This window comes from Myodes glareolus, chromosome 18, assembly GCF_982192425.1.
Source record: "Myodes glareolus chromosome 18, mMyoGla1.1, whole genome shotgun sequence".
NCBI classification, from domain to species: Eukaryota; Metazoa; Chordata; class Mammalia; order Rodentia; family Cricetidae; genus Myodes; species Myodes glareolus.
In genome coordinates, this window is record NC_142043.1 from 21925283 (window position 1) to 21940792 (window position 15510).

The following is a 15510-nucleotide window of genomic DNA, read 5'->3' on the forward strand; positions in this document are numbered from 1 at the left end:
TATCCCCACTGCATGTACTGATTTTTTGGGATCCTATTCTCCTTGGATGGATATGTTGCTCAGCCTAGATGTAGTAGGGAGGTAATGGCGAATCAATCCCACACCAGTTAGGTTTTAAAGGGGTATTTATTTTGGGGGGTAAAACTTACATACACACAAATTGTCAGGAAAGGACCCTAGTCGCTGGAGCAGGAGCCGGAACCAAGCGCCAGAACCAAGAGAGAGAGCCGAGGCTTGCCGCTCTTTTTTAAAGAGAAATATACTACACCCCAGTGGGCTGGTATTTCAGCTGCTATTGGCTGAAGGAGCGGAAGGAGCAGAAGGCGCTCCCTCAGCATTGTGGGCATGTACTTCAGTGACTATTGGCTGAAGGAGCAGAAGGTACTCCCGCAGCAGGGAGGGCCTTGGACCTTCCCCAAAAGCAATGCACCTTACCCTCTCAGAGGATGGAAGGGGGGAGTGGAGTGGGAAGGTGTGTGGAGGGAGTGGGAACTTGGATTGGTATGTGTAATGAAAAAAGATAGTTTATTTTCTTTTTCAAAAATTAAAAAAAACTAACATAATGAAATAGAATGTGAGAGAGGTCATTAAGGGTTCTTGAATACCACTGTGAGGAGCAGATTTCTAATGAGTGAAGAAAGGAAGAACTGGAGGTTTTGAACTCAAAGCTAATGTAATTTGACAGGCTCAAAGTGGACCCTTGTGGCTGTTAAAGTGCAGAGTAAACATAAAAGGGAAGAGAGACATCCTCAGTGAGAGCTGCTGCCATCCAGGGTCTGATGGTGGTCGACACCCAAACACGTAAATGACATCCGGGAAGTAAATGGATCCCGCTGTCATTTAAAGGTGGATATGCTGGGATTTCCCAACCAATTGGACTTGGAGTCAGGGACAAAGAGAAACATTAAGGAGGGTGGTCAAGCGTTCCGTCTGAGCACAGGAGAAGTTTGCTGAGACATCTCGGTGATGATCAGAATTTTGACCTTGGAAATGTGGAATTTGAGATTTTTCACAGGTACTTTGATGGCAATACTGACCCAGCAGTGGATGTACATTTCTTTACAGTTCCCAAAGAAGGTTTGTGATGAATATATATAAAAAAATCAAAGTCACAAATTTATTGGTTTGGACTTAAGAGGTCATCGAATGACTGGAACATGTACAAAAGAAGAGAACCAAGGATTGGCCTGTTGCCTGCTATCTATTGCAGAGTTGATGAAATTCTACCACTTGACACGATAAATTACCATAATGAGCAATTACTTCATTGTCCTTATCCTTAAAACAAATGTGCTTAGTCGGAGAGATTTATGTCGACTAATCAGTTTGCCTGATACCTGATGTGAAATAATCATAAAAAGCTCATGCACATACCATGTCGATAGTGACTCTTCTGGAAGAAGGTTCAAAGAGCTCCACCTTGAAATGGGGCCTGTGTAACACACACAGATGCAAACAACTCCCAGCACCATCTGCAGGCTGCTCTGCTGCCCTTCTCGTGCGCTTCTCTGCCTAGACCCGTGTCACCCTCAGCGCGCAAGCTGCATTAATTGGCATGTACCTTTTAATTAGTGCAGAAAGCTAGTCAATCTACTTCACTCAGGTAACTTTTCAGGAAGATGACTGGAGGAGGGGAAAGAACCAGGATGACCAAATTTTCTGCTCTTAATAATTTCAGAACAGTACTTTAATTGTGGCATCTTATGGAGAGCTGACAATTGTCTCAACCTTCTGAGAACATGGAAATTTGCTGGTTCAGAATTATCATTTTATTTTATATGACCGTGGTGATTAAAATAACAAAAATGGAAAGTGTTTTGATCTTTCATCAAAAGAAAGTACATTTTTTTTAATTTACCATTGAAAAAATGGTTAAACTCTTGAAAATATAATTTGAGCCTTTATCCCTCTTAGAAGTTATATTTATAGTTATCAAATGCAGAAAAATCAAAATTCAAAACATAATTTCATATTACTTATACAAACAACTGAAGTTTTTTACTTAAATATTCTCCAAAATAAAACAGTATTTTCTAATTAAAACATAAGTGCTAAAATCCCTAATGATTACAGTTTTACTCAGTGTTGTGCGCTGAATGAGCAATGTCCTCACAGGCTCTGATATTTGAACACTTGTTTTCCAGTTGGTGGCATTATTTGGAGATGCTTAGGTGATGTAGCTATGCTGGAGGAAGCTTATTAGTGAGGGTGGGCTCTAAGAATATATAACTTTACCCTATTTCCAGTTTATTCTCTCTGCTTTTTGCTTGAAGTTAAAAATTTATCTCTCAGCTTCTTACTCTCATTGCCAAGACTGCCACTTGCTGCCATGGCTGTTCTAATCAGTCAGCTTGCTAAATAACTGGTGTGAAATAGTAAGCGGTATAGTAATGGTAAAGCCATATCAACCATGACTTGACAGAAATAAGGATCAAAGAGCCCCACCTTCAAAACTGGCCTGTGTGACAAATATGAACAACTCCCGATAGGGGGGTTGGATTCATCCCTCTGGAACCATAAGCTGTTACTCCCAAAGTACCTTTCATCATGGTGTTTTATCACAGCAGCAGAAAATTAACATACCCAAGAAAGCTTTATTTATTTAAGTAATAAGACTCACGAAATTCTCTCCATCATATGGTTATTTTTAACCACATATGGAAGATTTTGGGGTCCAATGTGATTGTGACACTAGTGAAAAAAGCATTTCAAAACATCTTAAAGCATAAATGATTCTGCATAAGTGGTTCATTGAATCTATTTTGGTGTAAAACTGAGTGCTCTAGATTCATGAAAAGTGAGATAGAAGACTACAAATTAAAGAAGAAGAAGAAGAAGAAGAAGAAGAAGAAGAAGAAGAAGAAGAAGAAGAAGAAGAAGAAGAAGAAGAAGAAGAAGAAGAAGACTACAAATAGCCAAATGTGGTTGCTATGTCCAAATAAACCTTTACTCACAGGCACTTGCATTTGAATTTCATTTAATACTCATAACATAAAATGCCTTCATTTTACTTCTATCTCCATCATTTAAACAAAGGATACAGTTGTAAGCTCACCCAGGATACAAAAACAGAAGGTGAGTTTGATTGACAGGCCAAATTTCTCCTATCCTTGTTTCAGCTTTGATTGGAATGCAAAAACAAGGCTTGGATAAAATGTTCTTATGTTATAAATCCTTTACTAATATCTTTCCTGGAGGAAGACTGGATGCCTGAATCAGGTTGATTCTTGCTATGTCAGCACTAGGTTGTGTGATCATGAGCATTGTTTCCTACTCATGTGCAATCCCTAAATACAGGGGAACTTACTGGAAGGACAAGCAAAATGAAAACACAATAAGCAATGTTTTTAGACTACCTTTCAGTGTGTACTTATGCTTAAAGTAGTGATTAAATACTTTTGATCCCAAAGTTAATTTCTTACTATCCCATATGTTTGCATGTAGTCTTCTTGTTAGACTTCTAACCGTGAAAGCAGGGGTTGTCTCTGACTCTGCTGACTGCTATTGGGACCCATTCCTCCTACTGGATTGCCTCATATAGCCTTAACACAAGAGAATGAGCCTCTAGCAGTCTCACTGCAACTTGATATACCTTGGCTGGATGATATCCACGGGAGCCCCACCTCTATGTGAAAAGAAACAGTAGAGGAGGAATGGACTGGGGGAAGGTGTAGAGGGAAGCAGGGGGGAATTGGGGTAGGGAAGGGAGGGGAAACTTTGATTGGGATGCAAAAGCAAACAAATAAATAATCAGCAAAGTAAAAATAAGAAAGAAAAAATAATACTTTTGAGCCCAAAGTCAGTTTTTTATTATCTTGTATGTTTGCATTTTCTAAATTTGAATGCATATCATAGGGGAAGATCAGAACAAGCAAAACCTTTCCATCCATATTTTCTATTTTAATAGGAAATGACTTATGTCTCCACTGAAAAAACTATATATATATATATATATATCCCAAGAAGATAACAAATATAGTATAAAATTGTTAATTCCTAATGTAGTTATTATTTTAATTCATGTTTTTACTCACCTTTGAATTACAAGTTATGCTTATTTTGTATATGAAATGAAAATAGACATATAGCATATAAATAAATATGCAATATATTGTGTCATTAAATTTTAGTCAAAAGATAATTAGGAAAAATGTCTAGGCAAGGCACTTTGAAGAGCAACAGTGATAAAAATATTAATTATGAACTAGCACTATGACTTCTGACTCAACAGTACTCAGAAACTATGTGTCTAATGGACACTCAAATGTTTCCTATTCTTTTAGAGTGTAAGTTCCAATCTTCTAAAATTGAAAGCTGCCTAAATAAGCCCTTAGTATTCTTAGACTATGGAATTTGGGAGACTCAAGTTACAAAGATTTTATGATTTATGATATAAACTAATTAAAAATCTTAACACTTAAAAATTATTTTGGGACCTTCACAAATGAGCAGTGGTCCATTTACATCACTCCCACTCACATCTCCCAGTTCTTCTCTTGTCCCCTCCACTCCTTCTCAAATTCAAAATCTCCCCTTTCAAAATGATCATTGGTACTCTGTCTCCACACACAGAACCTACTGAAATTTTAAACTCAAAAGGTCAGAATTTGATATAGTAGGATCATGAGGTTGAGTAGCTTTTATTTCCACAATATTGCATAGATGTTTCCTTTGTGGTTCAATACCCCACCTAGCTGGTTCATTTGGCAGGCAGATTCAAAGGGTTTGTGCTGTATTATTTCCATTACATTACCTAATTCAGAAATAGGCTAATTAGGGCTATCAAGGCTTTTTGCCTAGGTCTTCTCTTCTGATAACATTGACATTGTGGGTATGTCCTGATAGGGGAGATTTTTTTGAGAGTCTTATGTTAACTCTTGAATGGCTTTCAGTGACTCAGGTAGTCAGACTATCAAAAGCAAAAGCAAGAGCAAATTTTAGTCTTTATGACAGAACTTTTGAAAGATGAGCACAAGTTCATGGTCCATATGTGTGCTCTGGGTAGACCAGAAGGTTCCCTGGTACATTTAGAGTCACACTCAGTAAGCTCAAGTGACACTTACTCCTGCCCTGTAAGTACACAGCTCCAAACAAAGACATTTCCTCTTCAAGTCATCTGATCTTTCTTTTAAATCATCTGATCATTGCTTTCAAATCCTTTGTTTCCCTATTTATAGCTGATGAAGTCCAAACATGTTCAACTCATGTTTAGGCAACTATGATGGTTTCCTTTGCTTTCTTTTTTGGGTTTTTGAGACAAGCTTTGTCTGTGTAACAGGTCTGACTGTCCTGGAACTCAGTTTGTAGACCAGGCTGGCCTTGAACTCACTGAGATTGCCTGCCTCTACTCCCAAGTGCTGGGATTAAAGGTGTGCACCACCATCACCAGGCTATGATGGTGAGACTTTATGAAAAGGTTGTAAGATTCAGAGGAACAGGTAAATTCCTGTGAAACTGTGTCTCTTAGAAATGTCAAAAATAATCTATAGACTTTTGGACACTGTGGATAACGCTCTAATGAACACATAAGTGCAGAAATGTCTGTAGGCTTTTGATTTTCTTGCTTTATACATGCGTATATCTACACACACACACACACATTATTTATGCCTATATCTACATGTGCATGTAATCATACGCATGTGTATGGGATATATATATATATAGACATATATCATGTGCATATTCCCATATTATACATCATATACACACATATATTCTGTGTGATAAGTCTGCCTTTTGTTTTCTGAGTAAGTAAAATAATCTAGTTATGGAAGCACAAATACAACATAATCCACCTAGATACGTTATATACAAGGGTCAAGTGTATAGAAATAGAAGGCAGAGTGGTGTGCAGTGGGGGAAATTGCAGTTTAATGGATATAAAATTCCGACTCCTTGTCATCAAGAGGAATGAGTTACTGTAAATCTCTGCACCTGTAATTAACAATGCTCTGATGAACACTTTAAAAGGGTTAAGAGTGGAGATTTCACATTAAGTGTTCTTACCACAACGGGAAAAATAGAGTTGATTTTAATGAGTGTCTCTTGGTAGCAAATTGCTCCATTTTATTTTGTATGCAATGTCTGCATATAAGCCTTCTGTCTCAAAAATATTCTCACTGGGTATATAAATCTGCATCACGGTTACTATTTTCGTGGTCTCTCAGTATTCCATTGCCTTCTTGTTCTCAATGTTGCAATTGAGGAGGCACATGACACCTGAAAAAGTCTTTTAAAAAAGATCATCAGAGTTTCTTTGACGCTTTCCAGTTAGTGATAATGTTACCTGGTATAACTTTCATTTTTAGGATAGTTTTTAAAGCCTAAAAGCAAAAGAAGTATTCACGATTTGATAGCTTGGCCTTAGGTGACTCTCTTTACAATCTTCATATATTATCTCTTTCCCCCTTGGACTACAGGTAGGTATATGGGTGTATTGTTTCCACTTCAGTGTGCTAATTACCACTTTAACTCAAAAGTATCTACTTTGAAAACGTTTTATATTTCTTCTTTTTATTTATTTAAACATATTGATCATAATTTTGAATATTAACTTCATAATATTAAGGTTTTGCAACTTTTATGCCTCTGAGTTTTTAGTATTTATTTGTCTTTATAGTTCATTCCTCTCTCTTTTATGTTTTTACTGTGAGTTAGTCTTTTTCATATTTCCTATCTGAGTGAATGCTTTTCTGATGTATGTGAATCATTTCAGAGAGGCTCAGTATTATTCCTGAAATTTCCTAGAAATATTCCAACTAAGGATGATTTTTAAAATTTTTAGTTGAATTCTTCGTTCCCTTTTTAACCTGTGGATTCTTTTTTCATGCCTTGGTGAAAAACATTCAGAGTTAAAAATTGAAAGCGAGTTTTCGTTTTCACGGTTTAAGACTAGAAGTTTTTTTCTTGTTTGTAACCCGTTATTCTTATATTAACACAAAGGCTGCTTTTGTCTTCAAAATTTCTTAATTTGTTTCCTTCAAAATAATTCCAAATTAAAGAAGTCTTGATCTTTTGTCATGTGACTTCTCAAGAGTGATATTGAGATCAAGATGGTAATAAAATGCTAAAACAAAATAGTAACCTCTATTCAGATTTATATACCCAGTGAGAATTGTTTTTCAGAAATAAAGCTTATATGCAGACATTGTATTCAAAATAAAACCAAGCAATAAGCTGATTGTTCATTTTCTATGCTTCATCTCCAGATTCTGGACTTAATATGTTGTAAAAGCAAACTCTTCAATTTAACCCTTTTTAGAACCTCACTAACCAGCTCGGCTCTCCAGGTATCAACTTTAATTTTCCTCTTCTGACATTTTTAATTTATACTGGTGCTCCACCCCTCCCCCGACCCCGAATGGAATGTCCATACTTTTAACTCGAGATTCAACAACTGTTTCTTCGTAACTTTATGTTCAACTTCTTAATTGGACAAATTTAATTAATATAGGTTTACTGGAAAACTCAAAAGTACAGGAAGTTGAGCAAGGCATGTAACGGTGAAATATTACTTTTATCCCAGAACTGGAAGGAGAAGATGAAGGCTGAATTCAAGGCCACCCTGATCTACATATTGGGTTCCAGGCTGACTAGAACTATCTAGTGAGATTTTATCTCAAAAAGAAAAAAGTACAGAAAGTTCAGCATTTCTAACCATGTTTGTCTAGAGTATGCTCAGTGCTTCAGACTTTGCACTAAAAGTTCGTCACTCACTTGTCAGTTCATTTCACACACCCTGAGAAGCATTTTTTAAAAAATATATCACATTATTTCTATCAAGTCACCTTGTATACAATTATATTATGCTATTATAAATAAGTTTAGAGTTGTATACAATTATATTATGCTATCATAAATAAGTTTAGAGTTGTTTTAAAAAGATCTACTATTGGAAAAGAATAAAACAAAATTCATTTGAATAAACAGAGAACATCAGCAAAAATTTTAAGAGTTTGTGTAAAAAACAACAGCAAAACAAGACTTCAATAGAATGCTGGAATAATATAAAAACAAGCATGGCTGAAAAGGTAATATTTTGAGCTTTAGGGGCCTTCCGGGTTTATGTTCACAAGTCTTTGAGTCAGACTACCCAACATTCTACTCTGTTACTGTGTTAATATATGCTGAAGGCCTCCAAGCAGAGTAACGGAACAGAATGCATTTTCTAATGCTGACTAGCCCATCACGGTGGTTATCTACATGTTGGAAATGATAAATGAATCAGATTTACAGAAAATGCCACGAAATACAAAAGAAGAATTGTTGAGACCCTCAAAAGTTTTCGCTTTTAAGTCTCCATTTCAGGGTTCAATTAAAGACACCACAAATAGCTAAAGGGGGATTAGAAATTTGAAGGTTAACATCTGAAGGATAAGAAATCTACTCACAACGGGAATCATCTGTCCATGTTTCTTTATTCTTCTCTCTTCAATCCATCATTTCTCAATGTTTCCTCTTTTTTTTTCTTGCTCTACATTGTTCTTAGCTCTGCATTGTTCTTCCTTGTCTTCCTCATTACAAATGTTCCCAGTCATATATACCTTTAGAACCAGTAATTCCCCAGCCCTAGCAGATTCCAGGGCCAGAACTCCTGTGCCCCATAGAAAATCCGATAAGAGTTTACACACACACACACACACACACACACACACACACACACACACACAGAGAGAGAGAGAGAGAGAGAGAGAGAGAGAGAGAGAGAGATCCTAGGAGTGGCTAGTACACATCCAGTGTACTCTTTAATGGAGAAAGTTAGTTAAGAAAAGGAATTAAATCATTGGGGAATTCTAGAGGGGAAGGGAATGCTATACTACATTTTTTGGTGGTTAGTTAGTAAAGGGCTAAAATGGTACTTTCTAGCATGCCACTGTTTTCCTCTCCCAGCATGCATTCAAACAGGTAACCAAGCAATTTGTTAATAGTCAGGTAGAAGCTGGTGGCTCCTGACCAGATAGCACATACACCACATGCTGTCATTTCTGTGGGCCTAGGTCTAGAGTTAGACATAACTGCCCTAGGAGGTAGAAACAAAGAAGGAACCCAGGCCTCTAAATTGTTAGTTCCGACCTTTGTAGTTATCAGCCATTCTGGTTGTGATGTAAAACCAGAGCAGCAGCTTGGGCTGGTAGTAATTCTATGCCCTTGGAGGTCTTTGAATATCTTAGATGGGATGCTCTTTGCCTGAACTCTAAGCATGGACCAAATGCCTGTTGATAAAGATAATTGCAGGAAGGCAGAGCTCTGTGCTTACCTAGAAGAGAGAAACAAGGCTTAAGAGTGGGAAACTGTTCTGAATCCCCAAATATGCAACAGAAAAGGGTTAGCTACAGCAAAAAGTCTGCAGCAAAGGACAGACACTTTTTCACAAAGCAATAACAGCAAAAAGCTTTGCCTTTTGCCTTAGCCTTTACCAGATCCCTTGGTTCTGAGAAGCTACTCGTGAAAAGATGGCTGAGCATTTACGGTATAACATTGCAGCCTGTAGCAGAGGATTTAAGTAACAGTCGTGTGATGTTCTTCTCTCAAGTTTTCTTGGTTGTAAATTGTCTTATCTTGGCCTTGTTTATTTAAGAAACCTAAGAAAGACAAACATAAGTTATCTAAGCTGATGCACTAAAGTTTTTATTCCCCTAGAAATGCGCTGTATGGAATATACCCAGTATATGACAAAAACATGGACTCATTATTACTGCAAATAATTAGTATGCCACAATTTATATGTTTCTCTGTTTTTTTAAGGAATTTCCACACAAAGAATTGTGTTTTGGTTTTAGCATACCTTGTTGCTCCACAATTTCAAAGCACTCTGTTTTACAATGCAAGAATCGAGTGCCATAGGGTTAGGATTCAAGAAGGGTTTCATGTATTTTGTACAATGAAGTACAATAGAATTCTTGAGTTAGATGGATGATTTTATTTTTCAGCTCTGAAGTTTGGTATTTTATATCTTTATACTTTTGTTTATTAAGGAGGTCATGTTTTATCTCTAGAGCAACAATACTTCATCTTTATAGAAGAAAACAATGCCCAACTACTCAAAAAAGTTTAGAGAAAAGTAGAGGAACGCCATAGATGCTTCCTGAATGCTGTGCGGATGTCCATTGTTAGTGTTCATGGACACAATAATAACAGAATATTGTTGAAGTGGTATACTATTTGTATACTTGGTCTATTTTGTGAACAGGTCACTCTCCTGGAAGTCTTAGGCCACAAGAGAAAGCTATGTGAAGGTTGTCTGATGTAGGTGGGTCTTCTGTATTTCTTTTGCTTTCGTTGGTTAAATAAAGAGACTGTCTTGACCTTTTAATAAGGCAGAAAATTAGGTGGGTGGAGTAGACAGAACAGAATGCTGGGAAAAAGGCAATGAGGCAGACGCCATGATTCTCCAGCCCGAGATGGACGTAGGCTAGAATCTTCCTGGTAAGCCACAACCCTGTGGTGATACACAGATTACTAGATATGGGTTAATCAAGATGTGAGAGTTAGTCAGTAAGAGGCTGGATATAATAGGCTGGGTAGTGTTTAAATGAATACAGTTTCCATGTAATTATTTTGGTTAAAGATAGCCGGGTGGTGGGACGCAGCCTGCAGCTCCTTTTACAGTTATCTATAGCTTAATCTTTGCAGCTAGAATGGATATGGGCATTGGTTGTATTCAAATTATGAAATCAGAAGAAAGATAAATTCATAACAAGGTATTTAATTTCTTGGAAGAGTGTTTTTAAAAGATCTACACATTTTTTTCAATTATAAAGACATCATCAATATACTCATATGTGCTATTTCCAAATGGAGGGCAGGTTCTGAGATCGAACCATGCTGTTAGTCTTGCACTGGGATTGGATGGGATAAACAAAACACAGTATTTTCAGGGAGAGTATTTAGATGCTGGGTTTAGAAGAAATTCAAACTAAGAACTATTTATATTCAGAGCATTCTAAGTCATGAGCATTATCTTCTCTATGTTCTTTACACAAAACCTATCATGTAACCGCTATACCAATCATATCAGTGTACTGTAATAATTACAACTATTACACAAATGAAGGTATTACAACACTGAAAATGAAAGAACTCACCCGAATGTCATAGTAGCAAGGGCGAAATGCTATAGCATCTGTAATTGTGCTGTTGGGTTTTGGGACCCTTTATCAAACCACTGTCCTATATTCTGTTTAGTAATTATGGGTTAGAGAAAAAGTTTCCTGCTGGGTGGCAGTGAGGACATCAGATGCTATCCCATCTTGAAACTTTTGAATTGCCCTTTCAGAAGTTCTAATTATAGGACGAAAAGAAGACTGATTCCTGAAGGAGCCTTGGCTTTCAGAAAGCAGTAGGAAGAGACTAACACAACCAAGTAGTGTGGGGAGCGATCCAAAAAAGAAGAAAATGTGAAACATGAGAAGAAAGGACAAAGCCACATTCCCACAGACAACCTGAATGGCCAAGTTCTCAGCTAGGGAAGGTCTTTGCCAACCAGAGCATTCTTCACTCACTCTGCCCAGCTGCCTTGTATTCCCAAAGGATAAACATGGTTGGTAAGCCGTTTACATGAGAGCATGCTATGTTTGTATCATAAATGTCTTATCTTCAAAATACATTTTAGAGAAATAAAATAATATTAGTTTTAGGAATTTACAAATTTTGTGAGTTTAATTTAACTTTTAGTCTTTTTTCCTTTTGCTTGAATTTCTTTTATAATAGAGTCACAGAAAATAATGCCATTGAATAATTTTCCTATAGGTATTATCTTTTAGACATACATAAATAGATTAAGGACATATTTATATATCTATGCAAAGAGCTAGATATTTAATTATACACTGACATTTCTTCATGTGACAAGATTGCTAGAGAACTCAGTTTCCCCTGTGAATTTAAGATATGGCTTTACTTATAAATGTTTTGTTTATATGTAAAATTCTAAGTAGCCTTATAATTAGAAATAGCAAACATCATATATCTAATAGAGAAGTTCTTTCATTTGTATATTCTTTCAATATTTAACAACTGCTGATGTCTAAACTTACAAGGATGTAGAAGTACATAAAAAAGGGCTAGACCCTGTGTGATGGCTGGCTTTAATTGTGAACTTGACACAGAATCCCACATGGGAATAGTTTCAATAAGGGGTTATCTACATTGGGTTGGGCTTTGGCATGCCTGTGGGAAATGGTTTATTTAAGTTAACTGATGTATGAATACACTGCTCACTGTGAGTGGCACCATTCCCTAGACTGGAGCTCCTGATAGTAGAAGAATGGCGAAATCACAGCTCTCTCTGCTGTGTTTATCATGTGCCTATCTGGATCTCCTGACATTTGGACTTCCATGGATGATGAGCTGCAACGTAGAACTGTGAGCAGAGATTAAGACCTTTCTCCCTTCTGTCATTTTTGGTTGGAGTATTTTATCACAGCAACAGTAACAAACCGGGCCACCCTGCTTTCCTTTAGCTAACATTCTAGTATGTGTACCATCTAGTACTTCTTTGGTTGTGCTGTGAAAAAGGAGACGGTCACTCAAAAGGATCAGTCAGTTCATGACTTAGGACCAGATTCGAATTTTTTTTATTGACAGGCATACACACAGAGACAATTGGCCCGAACTTATGGGAACTCACTGACTCCAGACTGACAGCTGAGGACCCTATATGGGATGGAACCAGGCCCTCTGCAAGTGGGCAGCTCTTTTGTAGTCTGGTTTATTTCTGGGACCCCTGGAAGTGGGACCAGGATCTACCTCTAGTGCATGAGCTGGCTTTTTTTCTTGTTTTTTTTTTTTCGTTTTACATACCAATCACAGTTCCCCCTTCTTTACCCCCTTTCTCATATCTCCCCTCATCTAATGCCTCCATCCACTCCTCAGAAAGTGTAAGGCCTCTCATGGGGAGTCTACAAAGTCTGGCATATCAAGTTGTGGCAGGACCAAGTCTCTCCCCTGTATCTGGGCTGAGCAATGTATCTTTTCATAGGGAATGGACTCCAAAAACGTAGTTCATGCACTAGGGATAACTGCTGGTCCCACAACTAGTGACCTCACAGACTGCCCAAGCTACAGAACTGTCACCCACATTCAGAGGATCTAGTTTGGTCCTATGCAGGTTTACCAACTATCAGTTCAGAGTTAGTGAGTTCCCACTAGCTAGGGTCACATGTCTATGCAGGTTTCCCAACCATGACCTTGACCCCTTTGATAAGTTGGCTTTTTGAAGACTACTCCCCATGGTGGGATGCCTTGCTCAGCACCCCACCACAAGGATGGGAAGGTGGTTTGGTCCTGCCTCAACTTAATGTCCCAGGCTTTGTCGACTCCCCATAGGAGGCCTTATCCTTTCCTTCTGAAGAGTGGATGAAGGTTGACTAGGGGGAGGAATAGGGGGAGAAGGGATGAGAAGGAAAACTGTGGTTGGTATGTAAAATGATTAAAAATAAAATATATAAAAAAAGAAATTAGATTATTTTGCATACAGAATATTATGATTATGGTTTCTTCTCCCCTAACTCCTCCAAGATGCTCCCCATCTCCCCACTTACCCAAATCTACACACTTTCTTTCTTTCTCTATTAGAAAATAAACAGACATCTAAAAAATTAATAGTGTAAGATAAAATAAAAATAAACTAGAACAGGATGAAACAAAGAAACATAAAAAAGAGTTAAAGGAAAACATATAGATGCAAAGACATACAAAGAAAGTTCATAAAATTACAAAACTGAAAGCTATCATATATAACCAAAAGATCTGAAGTTCAAAAAATATTCCCAGACAAAGCATGATGAGACAAAAACCATCCAAATGTGTCACTGAGTTCATTTTATGTTGTCCATCTACTGCTGGGCGTGGGGTCAGCCCTTAACTGTGATTTGCATTTGACTGTTGTGTGGAAGGCCACCAGCCCCTCTTCTCTACAGCTTAGATGTGTTCCAACTCTAAGGAGTGAACAGCCATTATTGTCTCATGTCGACAGACTTAGAAGTCAGAGCATGAAGCGTGGTGTTTTATAACGTGTCTAATACAATTTCTTGGACGGCAAATGGTTGGTTTCATCAAAATCAATAAGATCATAGGGATATAAAACAGAGCAGTGTTTTGGAAAGCAAACAGATGATAAAAATCAAAGCATTCCATGTAACTTCCCCCACAGAACGATGTGAGCAGAGATCGAATAACTTCCTGTCTCTCTTCCCCACAACTGCTGGCCCCCCTTTGGCTCTAGTCTCACATGGTGTCACTTAGCATCCCATGGCTGCATCTCAAGTGCAAGGATTATGACTGAGTTTTCGGTTTCTCGCTATCTACCACTCCACTCTGCTCACTTTGTATTTCATTTTTGCTTACCAAGACCACTTACAACAACTTCAGGACTGACAGTTTTGAAATGTCTGTTATTCAAATGCCGTATGCTTTCTCCTCACACATCTGACTCCTGGCTCTTTATCTTCAGATGATTCTCTGGTTTTCCATTCTATTCAGTTTTCCAGGGGAAACTGTTGTTACAAGGGTTTTATTTATAAATCTGAAAACTGAGGGTAGAATAATAATTCATGTCTCTCTTGTTTCTGTTCAGGAATCTCCAGTCATTCTTAGTATCAGGGATATTCTTGAAAACAAATTGAATTATATCCATGTTTAAGTTTGTGGGACACAGGGACTTGTTCAGATCTACTCTTCAGTACAGTTGGTTGAAAAAGCTAATTTATAGGACTGTTTGAGGAGGGGATCTTTGGCACTCTCTAAAACTGTTGCAATTCTTCCTCTACTTCTTTTCCCATAGTCCCCCTTCCTTCGTTACCCTCTCTCTGTCCCATCTTTCCCCTCTTTCCTTCTTCCTCATTTTTTTCCCTCCTCTTCATCTTCTAGAAATGCTTGACTGTGATTTGTGAATGAACTTGTGCATGGAACTGAAGGTATTGATATTTATCATCAGCCACTTCAGTGGGGACTTGCAACATCTAATGTACTATAAAGTGTAGCAACGTACAATACACTGTAAAGAATATAATACTTTGGCATGCTATGTTAGCTGTCAAAAAAGAGTTCCCTCAATTCCATCTGTTTCCAGGTAGACATTGTTATTAGTATGTGTTTTATTTGAGCTGGATTTGAAATGATCACTGGGAGAGTGAGTTTCCTCTATGAAGTCCCTCTGTGATGTTAACTCTGTATAATTGATTTCTCGGTGCATCTTTGTAGATAGACTCTGTCTAATGCTACAATTAGAAGCCATGGGAAAATAGGCCATAATTTTTTTTAACAAAACTAATAAAGAATTGAGTAACTGATATTTTACCAATAACCCAGTTATTAGAGTTGTATAGGTAATTCTGTTTTCAATTGTCTATCATTTTCTATTATATTTTTTCTATTTTAGATAAGCATTTGAAAATTACTCATTTTCTTGCCATATATTCAATACCCTCTTGCACATGTATTAAGTACTCTATATATGTTTTGTATTTGTTTTAATTATTTTAGATTTATTTTATGTCTATGAGTGTT